The sequence below is a fragment of the Stenella coeruleoalba genome (genome assembly GCF_951394435.1).
Source record: "Stenella coeruleoalba genome assembly, chromosome: 12".
Lineage (NCBI taxonomy): Eukaryota > Metazoa > Chordata > Mammalia > Artiodactyla > Delphinidae > Stenella > Stenella coeruleoalba.
In genome coordinates this window covers 21,981,148-21,994,771 of record NC_137158.1, presented here as the reverse complement: position 1 = coordinate 21,994,771, position 13,624 = coordinate 21,981,148, and the positions used below count along the sequence as shown (strand labels likewise).

At 38.9% G+C, this 13,624-nt stretch overlaps 1 protein-coding gene across 2 annotated transcripts in view; it reads right to left on the bottom strand.

Annotated features, from left to right (window-relative positions):
• The window catches only part of ZNF292 (zinc finger protein 292), a 208,738-nt gene that overhangs the window by 98,483 nt on the left and 96,631 nt on the right, over nucleotides 1–13,624 (bottom strand). The gene's annotated exons all lie outside the window — the stretch shown is intronic.

Here is a 13,624-nt window from a genome sequence, read left to right as displayed (position 1 = left end):
GATAGAAGCTATACAAAGATTTCTTTGGCCAGTCTAAACAGCTGATGGCACGTAAAGAAAAGGGGAAGCCGAAAGTCAAAGCTGAACTCAAGGTTTGGAACCTAAAATTTGGAAGGGCAGTAATGCCCTGAACAGAAATAGGAAAGTAAGAGAAAGCTTAGCCTGGGACTTCCCTGGTGGTCCAGTGGTTAAGACTCCGTGCTTCCGCTTCGTGGGGCATGGGTTCCATCCCTGGTCGGGGAACTAAGATCCCACGTGCCGCACAGCGCAGCCAGAAAAAACAAAACAAAACAAACACACAAGACAAAGCTTAGCCTGGGTGAGAGCAAGGGTGGGAAGGGACCTTGATGAATTCATTTTGGGATGGAGATACCAGCAAAACATCTAGGTGACGCTGTCCGTCAAGCAGGTCGATGTGTGAAGGGAAAAGTTCAGATTGGAGATATTGATTTGGGAGTCACGTTCATAAATATAAAACGTAAAAGTAAAGCCATGAAAATGGATGAGATTGCCAAAGTAGAGGATATAATGAGAAGGTTGATGGCAGAAACTTAGAAAAATATTTAGCGTCCGAAGGGATTTCTAAAGAGGTCAAAGATCCAATATAACAGAACCACGTTATGTCACTGGAGGCAAAACAAAGAAAATAATTATCACTCAATATCAAGAGCAATTAAGACACAAGTTCAGGTCTTAAGGATCTGAGAATATATACCCCCCACCCACGAAGTAGAAATTTAACAGTGACAAAAGTGTCAAAGGAAGTTATTTTCCAAAATAATTGTGGGGAAAATGGCTTTATGAGATCAGAGGTGGAAATGAAGAGCTTAGGCTGCAATTCATGAAGGTCATCACTGCAGATATTCTGGGCATCCTGCACGACACACTGCAAGGCACATGTATTACACTGCAGTCATCTTTAACAGAACAAGGGAACTTAGTTCCCCGACCAGGGATGGAACCCGTGCCCCCTGCAGTGGAAGCATGGAGTCTTAATGACTGGACTGCCAGGGAATTCCTGGGCCTTTAGTTTTATTACTGTGTTTTGAAGGGAAAGTATTTGGAGTAACTGAAACTTCTTAGTGCAAAAACCTTCTACAGAAAAGTATGGTGATTGGTTACCCTTTTAAAGTAGGCTTTTGCGTCCTATATATATAGTTCAAGTATATGAAAAATACAAAATACTCCACAAGCTTGTTTGTCATAAAACTAGTTTTCATAGTTATAGCCCTACAACCTCAAATAAATCTGTACGGAGTAGTTTCTAATAATTCTGTGAGGAACGATACATATTGATCATTTGGAAGTTAAAAAATAATGTTTTGACTGCAACCTTGAAAGTTTATTTAAAGCACATTTGATTCATTTTTAAGTCCTGCTTTTACTCCTTTGACAGGAAACGCAAGCAAAAAGAAACGTAAATTTCTCATGGTTTCTCTTTTCAGCTTTACTCCCCTGCTGTGTTGTGCCAGTCAGCACTCACTAAGAAATGATTCTTACTTTCTAAATGATGCACCAAAGCTGCAGACAGTTGAGTGCTTGTAAGTGTTCAGTTACTTTCTACACTTGACACAGGGCAGAGCACCAAAGAAGGAAATCCTAGAGGAATGGAAATGACAGCAAGACCCTGGCATCTTGAGGGAAAGGTAAAAGAAGTTGCCTCCTTGGTTCACTGAATATTTCATATAAAACATGTAACTATTACTAGAAATCAAGCCACTTATCATTTGTCACTAATACAAAAGGGGAATAATATACCAGAAAGCCATTCTATCAGCAGAAATATTAAATAAGAAGGAAACATTAGCTCAGTCTTAATATTCCTTTTTTTTTTTTTTTTGCGGTACGCGGGCCTCTCACTGTTGTGGCCTCTCCCGTTGCGGAGCACAGGCTCCGGACGCGCAGGCTCAGCGGCCATGGCTCACGGGCCCAGCCGCTCCGCGGCATGTGGGATCTTTCCGGACCGGGGCACGAACCCGTGTCCCCTGCATCGGCAGGTGGACTCTCAACCACTGTGCCACCAGGGAAGCCCTTAATATTCCTTTACTGATGTAAGAGAATAAGTTTTCCCCTTAAGGGCATCTTTTAACGTCTAAATTAATAAACAATTTCAAACATAGTATATTCATGGAATTTCATATTAATATACAGAGTTAACAATTGTTTAAAACTGTGTCTGATTTAATTGAATAAACAAAATAAGAATGAAAGAGGAGAAATAAAAACCAATACCACAGAGATACAAAAAATCATAAGAGGAACAGTTACATGCCAATAAATTGGACAACCTAGAAGAAATAGACAAATTTCTACAAACATACAGCCTGCCAAGATTGAGTCAAGACGAAACAGACAATGATATCACTCATATGTGGAATCTAATTTTAAAAAATGATACAAATGAACTTATTTACAAAACAGAAACAGACTCACAGACTTAGAAAACAAACTTATGGTTACCAAAGGGGTAGCATGGGGAGGAAGGATAAATTAGGAGCTTGGGATTAACATACACACACTACTATATATAAAATAGATAACCAACAAGGACCTACTGTATAGCACAGGGAACTCTACTCAATATTCTGTGATAATCTATATTGGTAACAGAATTTGAAAAAGAATGAATACATTTATATGTATAACTAAATCACTTTGCTGTACATCTGAAACTAACACAACATTGTCAATCAACTCTACTCCAATTAAAAAAAAAGAAGAAACAGACCAGTTGCTAGAAATGAAATAGAATCTGTGATTTTAAAAAGTCCTTGCAAACAAAAGTCCAGGAGTAGATGGCTTCACTGAGGAATTCTACCAAATATATAAAGAACTTATACCTATCCTTCTCAAACTATTCCAAAATATTGAAGATAATAATAAATAATAGATGCTGGAGAGGGTGTGGATGAAAGGGACCCCTCCTACACTGTTGGTGGGAATGTAAATTGGTACAGCCACTACTGAGAACAGTATGGAGGTTCCTTAAAAAACTAAAAATAGACTTATCGTATGATCCTACAATCCCACTCCTGGGCATAAATCCAGATACAATGAAAACTCTAATTCGAAAAGATGCACGCACCCCAATGTTCACAGCAGCACTATCTATAATAGCCAAGACATAAAAGCAACCTAAATGTCCATTGACAGATGAATCGATAAAGAAGATGTGATATATATATATATTTGAATATTACTCAGCCATAAAAAAGAAATTACAGCAACATGGACCTAGAGATTATCATACTAAGTGACATAAGTCAGACAAAGACAAATATCATATGATATCACATGAATGTGGAATCTAAAATAATGATACACATGAATATGAAGATTGATGCGATGTAAGAAAGACTTGATTAGCCATTGCTGGCTTTGCAGATGATAGGGAGCTACCAGCCAAGGAAATCAGGGCCCTCTAGAAACTGGAAAAGGCAAGAAGATGGATTCTCTCCTAGAGCCTCCAGAAGGAATGCAGCCCTGCCCAAACCTTGATTTTAGCACAGTAAGACCCTTTAGGACTTCTGACCTCCCGAACTGTAAGGTAACAAATTTGTATTATTCTAAGCTACTAAGTTTTGATAATATATTACTGTAGTCATAGGAAACTAACACAAGTGCTAATGTCATGGAAGGAAAATAGTTTTTAAACTGATCAATTTTAGTATAATTAGGACCAACAACTTGAAATTTTAAAATAGACATATTTAAGATAGATGTTAGAAAAACTAACAGTAATTTGACTTAGATACAATGTATCAAAGCCAACTGCTAATGTATTAGCAGTTGGAGGGAGGTCTATTTAATGTAAAGGACGTTATATTAAATAGACTCCAGATTCTTGATGCAGAGGGCGTTTCCGTGCTTGTTCGGTGGCATGATACTCAGAAGCCGAGTAAGCCTTTCAATCATGTTATTTGTGCTTTGCTCCCCTTTACTAAAATAAAGCATACTAAGAGGGGGCATATGCCCATTAGAGTGTGTTGAATTCAATCAACATAGCTGGATTTGGAACTTTAATTTCACTAGCAGTATCAGAAGGTTCACCTGTACCCCCCATCTCTCTCTGGGGAAGATTGCCTTCCCGTGTAGTCTGATTTCCATAGTTACATAGAATGAGAACCTGGCCCCTTGAAAACAAGGTATTGATCTGGCCAGAGTCTACCTTGTTCTTATTCATAAAAGCTATTTTCAGTTATAAGCATTTAAGGCTCTGAAAAATCACCCTGTTCTAAAGGAATATTAACTAAAGCTTGGAGTGATGGTTATTGCTCTCATTTTTCTTCTCATATTTTATAGATTATCACATACTCAAGTATCATATTCTGCAAAAATAATATTAGCCTTAGAGAACTTGAGAAGACTTGGACCTGACCAGAGGCCCTGACTTTTCATAAACTGCAAATTTTAAATGGGCCTTATCCTCTTTTTGTTTTTTTAAATTTATTTTATTTATTTTTATTTTTGGCTGTGTTGGGTCTTCGTTGCTGTGCGCGGGCTTTTCTCTAGTTGCAGCGAGCAGGGGTTACTCTTCATTGCGGTGCGCGGGCTTCTCACTGCGGTGGCTTCTCTTGTTGTGAGCACGGGCTCTAGGTACGCGGGCTTCAGTAGTTGTGGCTCACGGGCTCTGGAGTGCAGGCTCAGTAGTTGTGGCGCATGGGCTTAGTTGCTCCGCTGCACGTGGGTTCTTCCTGGACCAGGGTTTGAACCTGTGTCCCCTGCATTGGCAGTTAGATTCTTAACCACTGCACCACCAGGGAAGCCCTCCCCTTTTGGTTTGCTGGTCCTTTTCAACAAAATACCCCTGACTCCAATTTATAAACCAAAAGGCGGGAGAAAGGGGAGAGGTAGCCCTCTGAGAGCTTTTATGCAGAGGACAGATTGACTACAGAAGGGCCCAGAGATTTTATGGTTAGTATTACAATATCCCCAGTTTCTTGCAGAAATTTATTTCTAATTGCTAAATTTTATTCTCTACAAAATGTTTACTCCTTTATTCCTTTCCTTTCTTTTCCTTTTCTCAACTATCAAAACATTCCCCTGTTAGGGGTGGGATGAATTGGGAGATTGGGATTGACGTATATACACTACTATGAATAAAATAACTAATGAGAACCTACTGTAGAGCACAGGGAACTCTACTCAGTGCTCTGTGGTGACCTAAATGGGAAGGAAATCTAAGAAAGAGGGGATATATGTATATATATAACTGATTCACTTTGCCGTACAGCAGAAACTAACACAACATTGTAAAGCAACTATACTCCAATAAAAATTAATAATAAAAAAAAGAAAAAACAAAACATTCCCTAAGAAGTTTCCTTTACAACCGTATACATGCATATACATACAGCATTGCCGTTTCAAACAATACTGATTTCAATTTAGTGAGGACAACATGTAAAAATAATGGCTACAGGTTTCTCTAGGTGGAGGGAGAGTGCTCCTGCAGAAACCCGCAGGTGGGTTCCAGAACCCAAAGAAGTACTGCAGGTTGGACTGTGATAGGCTACAATAAAAGAAGAGGTAACCAGATGACGGAGGATTATACAAGGAAACTGATGTACAAAAAGTTTGAGGTCCTGGCATGACAGCTCATTTCTGTCATCTCTGGATCTTTATACCTAAGGAACGATTTTTACCATGAGGCTGAAATCAATAGACATTTAACAAGTACTATACACAGGTTTATCATCAATCAAAAACCCCAAGGACCTAACACAGCACTTACTAAAATTGACTTTGAATCAACCTACAGATCAAAAGAATCTAGCAGTACCTAGATTCTTTTGATCTGTAGGTCCATCCGTACACATATTTTCAACTTATATATGTTAACTATATATTTTCCCTTCTAGTAGTATTTAGTGCTATATTCTAATTCTAAAGTGCTACAATCATTTTAATAACTTGATCCTTATGTTTTTGACTTGTTTTAGTTTCATGACTTGGCGGTAGGTAGGTATAATCAGATAACCAAAGGCAACTTCATGGGTTTTTTTGCAGCTTTTCCTCAAATATATTAGTTTGGTTTTCCCTTCCTGGAAAGCAAACACTCTATCTTCAATCTCCTTTTGAGTGAAGGTTTGCTATGTAAAAATTACATAAAACCAAATTAGTCACAAAATATCCTTCTCTACTGTATTACCAAGGCAGAATGAGTGTGGAAGAAAAGGGTTCCAAATTTTCATGTTTCAGCTATGTGCAGTAAATGATTTTTTTTTCTGAATTACATTTCCTTAAATCTTTTGTCAATTATTATTGAGGAGTACATCATTTTCTCAGTACAATAAACCAGAGCCTCTAAAAGAAGTTTCACAAAATACAATATAGCAAGGATGAATTCAAGGTCAATTTTAGTAAGTGCTGTGTTAGGTCCTTGGGGTTTTTGATTGATGATAAACCTGTGTATAGTACTTGTTAAATGTCTATTGATTTCAGCCTCATGGTAAAAATCATTGCTTAGTGGAAAAACAATAGTAGTGAAATAAAATGAAAAGCAATATAATATTTTTTAAAAGATTAATGGGAATACAATGAATGTAATAAATTCCTCTTGTAACATAGTTGAGTAGTAGTACTAAGAATGTGGAAAATATTGGGAGAAGAATGTAATATTAACCACTTAATAAAAAGCTTTATAACATATATATCTTCAGCAGCTAAATTTACTTTCCTGCAGCTGTTTGTATATAGATAATTTTCACTCATACAAACCCTTGCACTATTTACAATCAATTCAAAGTATTATGGTGATATCGAATTTAGCAAGAAAATATTAACTTCCTCCTCTAAATCTCCCCTGGGATCAAGAGCTTGCAAACACATTCTTTGTTAGGGATGCACAGTCTCCATTTTTTTAGCACCAAGATAACAGCTCCTCACACAGCTCTTCTCTTACTTGATTAGGGGCAAAATGTCACCTTTGCTGAAAGCAAACCACTGCTTTTCACAGCAGTCAAATGATCAAAATTGCTCTTTACAGATATAAATTGTTAATGGATTTCTGTAGAAAAAAAAAGTTGTTGATAGGGTAAGTTGTGGCTTGAGCTAAGAAATGGAGAAAACTGCAGGAATCTAGGACAAACATAAATTTATGATCCATTTTAAAATAATTATTTAAATTTATTACTAAATCCTGTTTCTCAAATGTATTCTTTTAATAAGTCCTTCAATTATTATTAGACTACCTTGGATAGCGAACCAAATTACCATCATCTGAACCCCAAAGATGTTCCAAAATAGTAATGGATGTGGTCCCCTCTGTTTTCTTTTGTTTCCCTAGCCCATCCCCAATAGTGCAGTGGGATGGAAGTTAGGCCACTGACATCCCAAAGATAATGGAACTAGAGAACCAAGGCAGCCACTTCCTTTTCTTTTTGGCCATGCCGTACAGCTTGCAGGATCTTAGTTGCCAGACCAGGGATTGAACCCCGGGCCCTTGGCAGTGAAAGCACAGAGTCCTAACCACTGGACCACCAGGAAACTCCCAAAGCAGCAACTTCTTGTTTTGTTCATTTGTTTCCCTGCTTTTAAAGTTTGAATCTCCAGCACCAAGTATAAGGCAGAAAGGTTGGAAAAAATACTTGATAAGTGAGTTCCACTTTGCCCTGACCTCCTTTCATTCCTACCTGAGAGCTGTGAATGAAAAACACTGGTGCCGTATCAGTAAACAAAGGATGTCACAGCCATCAAGCCATCACATTACAGCCACCAGGATGGTGAGTCCTGAGGCAACTCAGGATAGAGGCAGGGTGCCCCCATTCCCCAACTAGCAGTCAGCCCATGCAGCCACTCCCAAAGGTACACCCTGAGGACACTCAGGATGAGAGAGCACAGGATACTGGCCCCAGATAGCTCGCATATCAAAGGAATGATTTCAGTGAGCCCAGACTCTTGCATCTTCTAGTACATAGAAAAGCACTAAATTCCTTAACTTGAGATAATCTGGTTTTCCTTAATTCCCAGTAATCATTTGATGTTCCGACTACCTGGTCTCTGTTGCAAAAACTCCTATACATCCTGGCTCCCCCTCTCTTGCCTCGTTGGAGTAGTCTCTCAGAGTTATCTGAAATGCTGAGTCCCAGGCTTAAGTCCTCAGTTTTGTCCACCAAATAAAACATAACTCTCACCTTTTAGGTTGTGCATCTTTTTCCGTCAACAGAGCAAAAAGTTTTTTAAAAATTTGTTTTTCATCCTGCACTGGGAGAGGAAGAGTACATTGGAAAGAAAACAAGAGTTAAATGTTGGTGAGTTGTCCCTTGAAAGGAGGCCTCACCTCTCCAAACAGAAGTCTGGGGTGGGATGATGATGATGTTGATGATGATGATGTTGATAGACTATCCAGATCCATGGGGGCATCCAAGAGTGGGTATGTCTGGTGCCCTGCTTTCTGCCCGGTGGCCCTGTGGACCAGATGAGATGCTTTGGGTGGCATAAACCATGAAGAGGCTTCCAGGAAGAAACTCAGTGGCACACAACTTGCTCTCTCTCCTGTTCTCACTCTCTCTTTTTAAGAACTGTGTAACGGATATCTAATTAATAGACTAGAAATATTTATAAAGAATATCAATGAATCAAACAAATGTTTATTGAATATTAATGTGTGACCACCTTAGAAAACTATTGAGGAAGTGGTTGTGCAGTCATACATGTTTTGTTGTTTGTTTTTAATATTTTACTTATTTATTTATTTTTGGCCACGTTGGGTCTTTGTTGCTGCGCGCAGGCTTTCTCCAGTTGTGGTGAGCGGGAGCTACTCTTCCTTGTGGTGTGTGGGCTTCTCATTGCGGTGGCTTCTCTTGTTCCAGAGCATGGACTCTAGGTGCCCAGGCTTCAGTAGTTGTGGCATGCAGGGTCAGTAGTTGTGGCGCACGGGCTTAGTTGCTCTGCAGCGTGTGAGATTTTCCCGGACCAGGGCTCGAACCCGTGTCCCCTGCACTGGCAGGCAGGACTCTTAACCACTGCGCCACCAGGGAAGTCCATAATACAAGTTTTAAAAGCCAGAAAAAGGAAAAATTCAGAGTGGAATGAAATAAGATTCATGGAGGAAGTAGGTCTTGGGTGGAAGGCAGAGACATATTGGTTATTAGTAAAAATAAAACAAACACAAAAACCAAGCAAGGAAGGAACAGGTATTCGAAAGGATAATCTTTTATTTCTGGAATCCCCTCTAGGCTAAATCCAATCACTGCAGCAATGGATGCATGCAGAAACTGAAAAGAATTAAGAACTAATGATAAATGACAACAACTCCTTTTTTCCTTAACTGATTCAATCCCGTAATGGGCAAAGAAGTGCTCTTTCTGAAGGTTCAGTTGTGGATATAGATATACAAGGAGACTTCCCTTCAGCAGGCAAAAGGGCCAGGGGAGAATGACTGCTCCTTACTTTCGTTTCTCTGGCTAGTCTTCAGGTGCAATCGTCAAAAAACACCCCAAATTATTCTGAAATGTAAATTTCCCTAATAGAAACAAACAGGAGAGTGCATTGCTGCTGATGTTCAGAACGAAGCACTGCAGTCTGGGGAAATTTTTCAGATGTCATGTTGTGAAATTGTGTGTGGGTGTGGTGTTGGTGTGTGCATGTACGTGTAAAGTTTACGATAATGCCCTTGCACCTGTACCTCTATTGCTACATCACTCCTTTCAGGGGCTTTTCCCATGGAACCTAGCCTCTGCATAACTATTTCATTGCTTGCTTGGAAAAGGTATTATGAAGCTGCTATGGACTGAATTATGTCCCCCCAACCCCGAAATAAATATGTTTAAGCTCTAACTTCCATTGTCATGGTATTTGGAGATAGGATCTTTGGGAGGTAATTAGATTTAGATGAGGTCATCAGGGTGGGACCCTCATCATGGGGTTAGTGACTTTTAGGAAGAGATGCGAGAACTTGCCCTCTTTCTCTCCATGTGGAGACATAGCAAGAAGGTGGCAATGCGCAATCCAGGAAGAGAATCCTCACCAGAACCCAACCATGATGGCACCCTGATCTTGGACTTCTGGCCTCCAGAGCTGAGAAAATAAATGTCTTCTGTTTAAGCCCCACAGTCTATGGTATTTAGTTATGGCAGCCCCAGCAGACTGAAGCATTGGACTTGCCAGCATGAGGACGTTTTCTGAATGTCAAGTGGTTATTGACTTTTAGTCTGCAGGAATGCATTATGATGAACATAAACTATAGCTTCTTGCTTCTTATGTGTCATGATGTCAGGGCTGGAGCTGGGTCTAGTCATAAAATGCCAGTGACAAAGAGACACCAACTGTTATTTACTTGAGAGAGTATTGCTGAGAGAACAGAACTATTCACAAATGACAGAGAAGCCCTTAATGTTACCTCAGGGATTAGGGGTCTCACATCTTCCTCTGTTAGGGCCATGCTTTTACAATTCGTACAGATCACAAACTTTCTCTGCGAGTCTTGTGGAAAAATCATCATGTACCCCTAATTATTGTCACATGCACAGAGCTTAAGATTTTTTACTTGATGTGTGCCTAGTTTAATAAGTAGAGAGTCATGATTTGAACCATCTACCACAGCAAAGGCCACAGTCTTGAAAAGTGTGGTATAGAGAAACTTTAGGATGATCAGACTGAGAACACGAATTATCAGTCTCATCTTTTGGGAAAAGTCACATTATCCCATAAATTATTGTGACTGTGGTGCATATATAGAGAATCAGGGCTGTCTGCATGAAAGTAATGGCTAGAAATTATATTCAAAGACTTGTAAAGCCAGCAATCCTTCCCTAAGTGCAAGTTCCCTTTATATGAAATTCTAATATACTTAATTTTATTTTTGCATGCATTTTGGTAATCATGAAAAATTTATTTCCAAAATAGGTGAATGATTATTTTGGGGGCAATTAAGGAAAGGAGAGAATTGGAAATAGAAAAGAGGAAAATGACAAATGTATTGATGGCAAATTACAGAAACAGAATTCTAGAAATTTTGAGCTAGAGAAACAAAGGTGAAAAAAAATGCAAATGTTAGAACAAACCTGTTACATCTGTTAGAAAAGAGGACACTGAGATGCCCCTAAGGGGCAAATGAATCAGAAACTCCCTTTAGTGGGATTCTGGGGGCACAAGTAAAAGTTCTGGGTAATAAAAGGAGAAAGGCTTTAACATTTGGGTAAAGAAGCAGAAACATGAAAAGGCTAACTTTTAGGATCTATATTATTATCTCCAGAAAAGTCAAGCAAGTTTACCAGCATTTCCTTGAGACTGTAAGTGAAGGAGATTTGTGTGTGTGTGTGTGTGTGTGTGTGTGTTTTCAATACGTGGGCCTCTCACTGCTGTGGCCTCTTCTGTTGCGGAGCACAGGCTCCGGACGCGCAGGCCCAGTGGCCACGGCTCACGGACCCAGCCGCTCCGCGGCATGTGGGATCTTCCCGGACCGGGGCACGAACCCGTGTCCCCTGCATCGGCAGGCGGACTCTCAGCCACTGCGCCACCAGGGAAGCCCGTGAAGGAGATTTTAAGAAGTTTCTAGTAAACAGGAAATGGTAAATGGAAATTAGTTGTATGGTGCCCATTATTACTCATTTAAAATGTTTCTAAGACCCAGCTTCAACCCCAGTCGCTACCTAATAGGTCAAATGCATGGTGAAAGGAAGACTGTGTATGATAGATGTTTTTATATCTCTTCAGGTTCACAATCCCTTGGGGACTGATGTGTTTCAGAATTCAAAGATTTTTTTAAAGTCTTAATTTTAGAAAAATTGTGTCTATCTATGTATATACACACATATATGTTTTGCTGAGAAATACTGAAGTGCTTGATTACTTGATTATGAGTTACTTTCCCAAACTCCACCAGGGGCCAGATAGATATAGAGAGAATGTAATAATTATACATATTATATATTCTCTCTATACATATTATATATATACATATTTTTAAATAAATTTATTTATTTATTTATTTTGGGCTGTGCTGGGTCTTCGTTGCTACACGTGGGCTTTCTCTAGTTTCCGCGAGCGGGGGCTACTCTTCGTTGCGGTGCACAGGCTTCTCGTTGCAGTGACTTCTCTTGTTGTGGAGCACGGGCTCTAGGAGCATGGGCTTCAGTAGTTGTGGCACGCAGGCTCAGTAGTTGTGGTGCACAGGCTTAGCTGCCCCGCGGCATGTGGGATCCTCCCTGACCAGGGCTTGAACCTGTGACCTCTGCACCGGCAGGTGGATTCTTAACCACTGCACCACCAGGGAAGCCCCATATTATATTTTGTATATAATAATTATTTACATACATATTCTGTCTCTCTCTCTCCCTCTCTCTCTCTCCAGATACATAAAGTCGATGATAAAGAGGCTAACTGAGCAATGAGAGTGAGTGAGCAGGTGGTACAGAGTAAGTGGAAACAAAAGACAGAGCTCCAGGGCAGTGGTCTTCACGATATTTTCATAATAGATGTGCCCAGTCTCTGTTTTAGGTTATAAAAAAATTTTGTGGTAATTTTAAGTAGTTGCAAAGTGTATACATTCCTCCATATTCTAAGCTTGATACATTTATTTATTATTAGTTAAAAAATTGAAGTGTAATTGACCTACAATGCTATGTTAGTTCCAGGCACCTGACATAGTGCTTTGATATTTCTATATGTTACAAAATGATCACAGGTAACTTTGATATTTTACATTAAAATGGTTACATCACTCTTTAAAATGTATCATATAGAATCCAAATACTATACCACCTTCATATGTATCATGCCATTTAAAAAATACATAAACAAATTCTTCTTTAACTTAGGAGTTTTACATTGCTACCTTTTCTTTTCAGACTTATTTCTCTTGCACTTCCCCACATACTTTTTACCCTAATGTAATATATCTTAATGTTTGAAAATCTTTAGTAGATAATTCTAACATACTTCTCTGCCACAAAAATTATTTTCAGGGCCAATTTACCAAAACAACATACATATATTATGATTTGATAAATAATTATTAACATAAAACATTTTGGAAGTGCATGTGGATACAGCTGTGATTCATATGATTGTCACTTCTATGCCAAGTACAGGGGTAATAATGATAATGATAATAATAATAGTTAATGTGTATTGCTGTTGATTTTTTGCCACACATGGTCTATGTCCTTTTTGTGTTAGTTTATTTACTGTTCACGGCAGTCCCGTGATGTGGCGACTCTTACTGATCACATTTTACGTGCATCTATGGATAACTATTACTTATCATTAGAAGAAGATGGAATTTTCAACATCAGTCCTATTCAATTTTCAAAAAAAAATTTAATGATGTAAGCTCTGAGAAATCTTTATTCCTGTAAGTAATGGGAATGGAAGAAGTTTTATTGTGGTAATATTACTCAATTTTTAAAACCTTCTTTCAAGTTATGTGCTAAAAATACAGCACCTGACAGCTTGATTAGGTGCTCCTTCAATTTTGTTGAAAGCACAGAATTAGAAACCTCCTAACTTGCAAAGTATTTGTTACTTAGTCATTAGAATTCTCTTATATCTGCAAATCTCCCAATAGGGCTTCACTCAGAGTTATCAAATGAGAATTAGTTACTCTTACCGGTTTACTTAGAAGCATATCAGTTTACCCAGAAAGGGTTGGGAAAGTTGAAAAATTGTTAATGTCAATTCC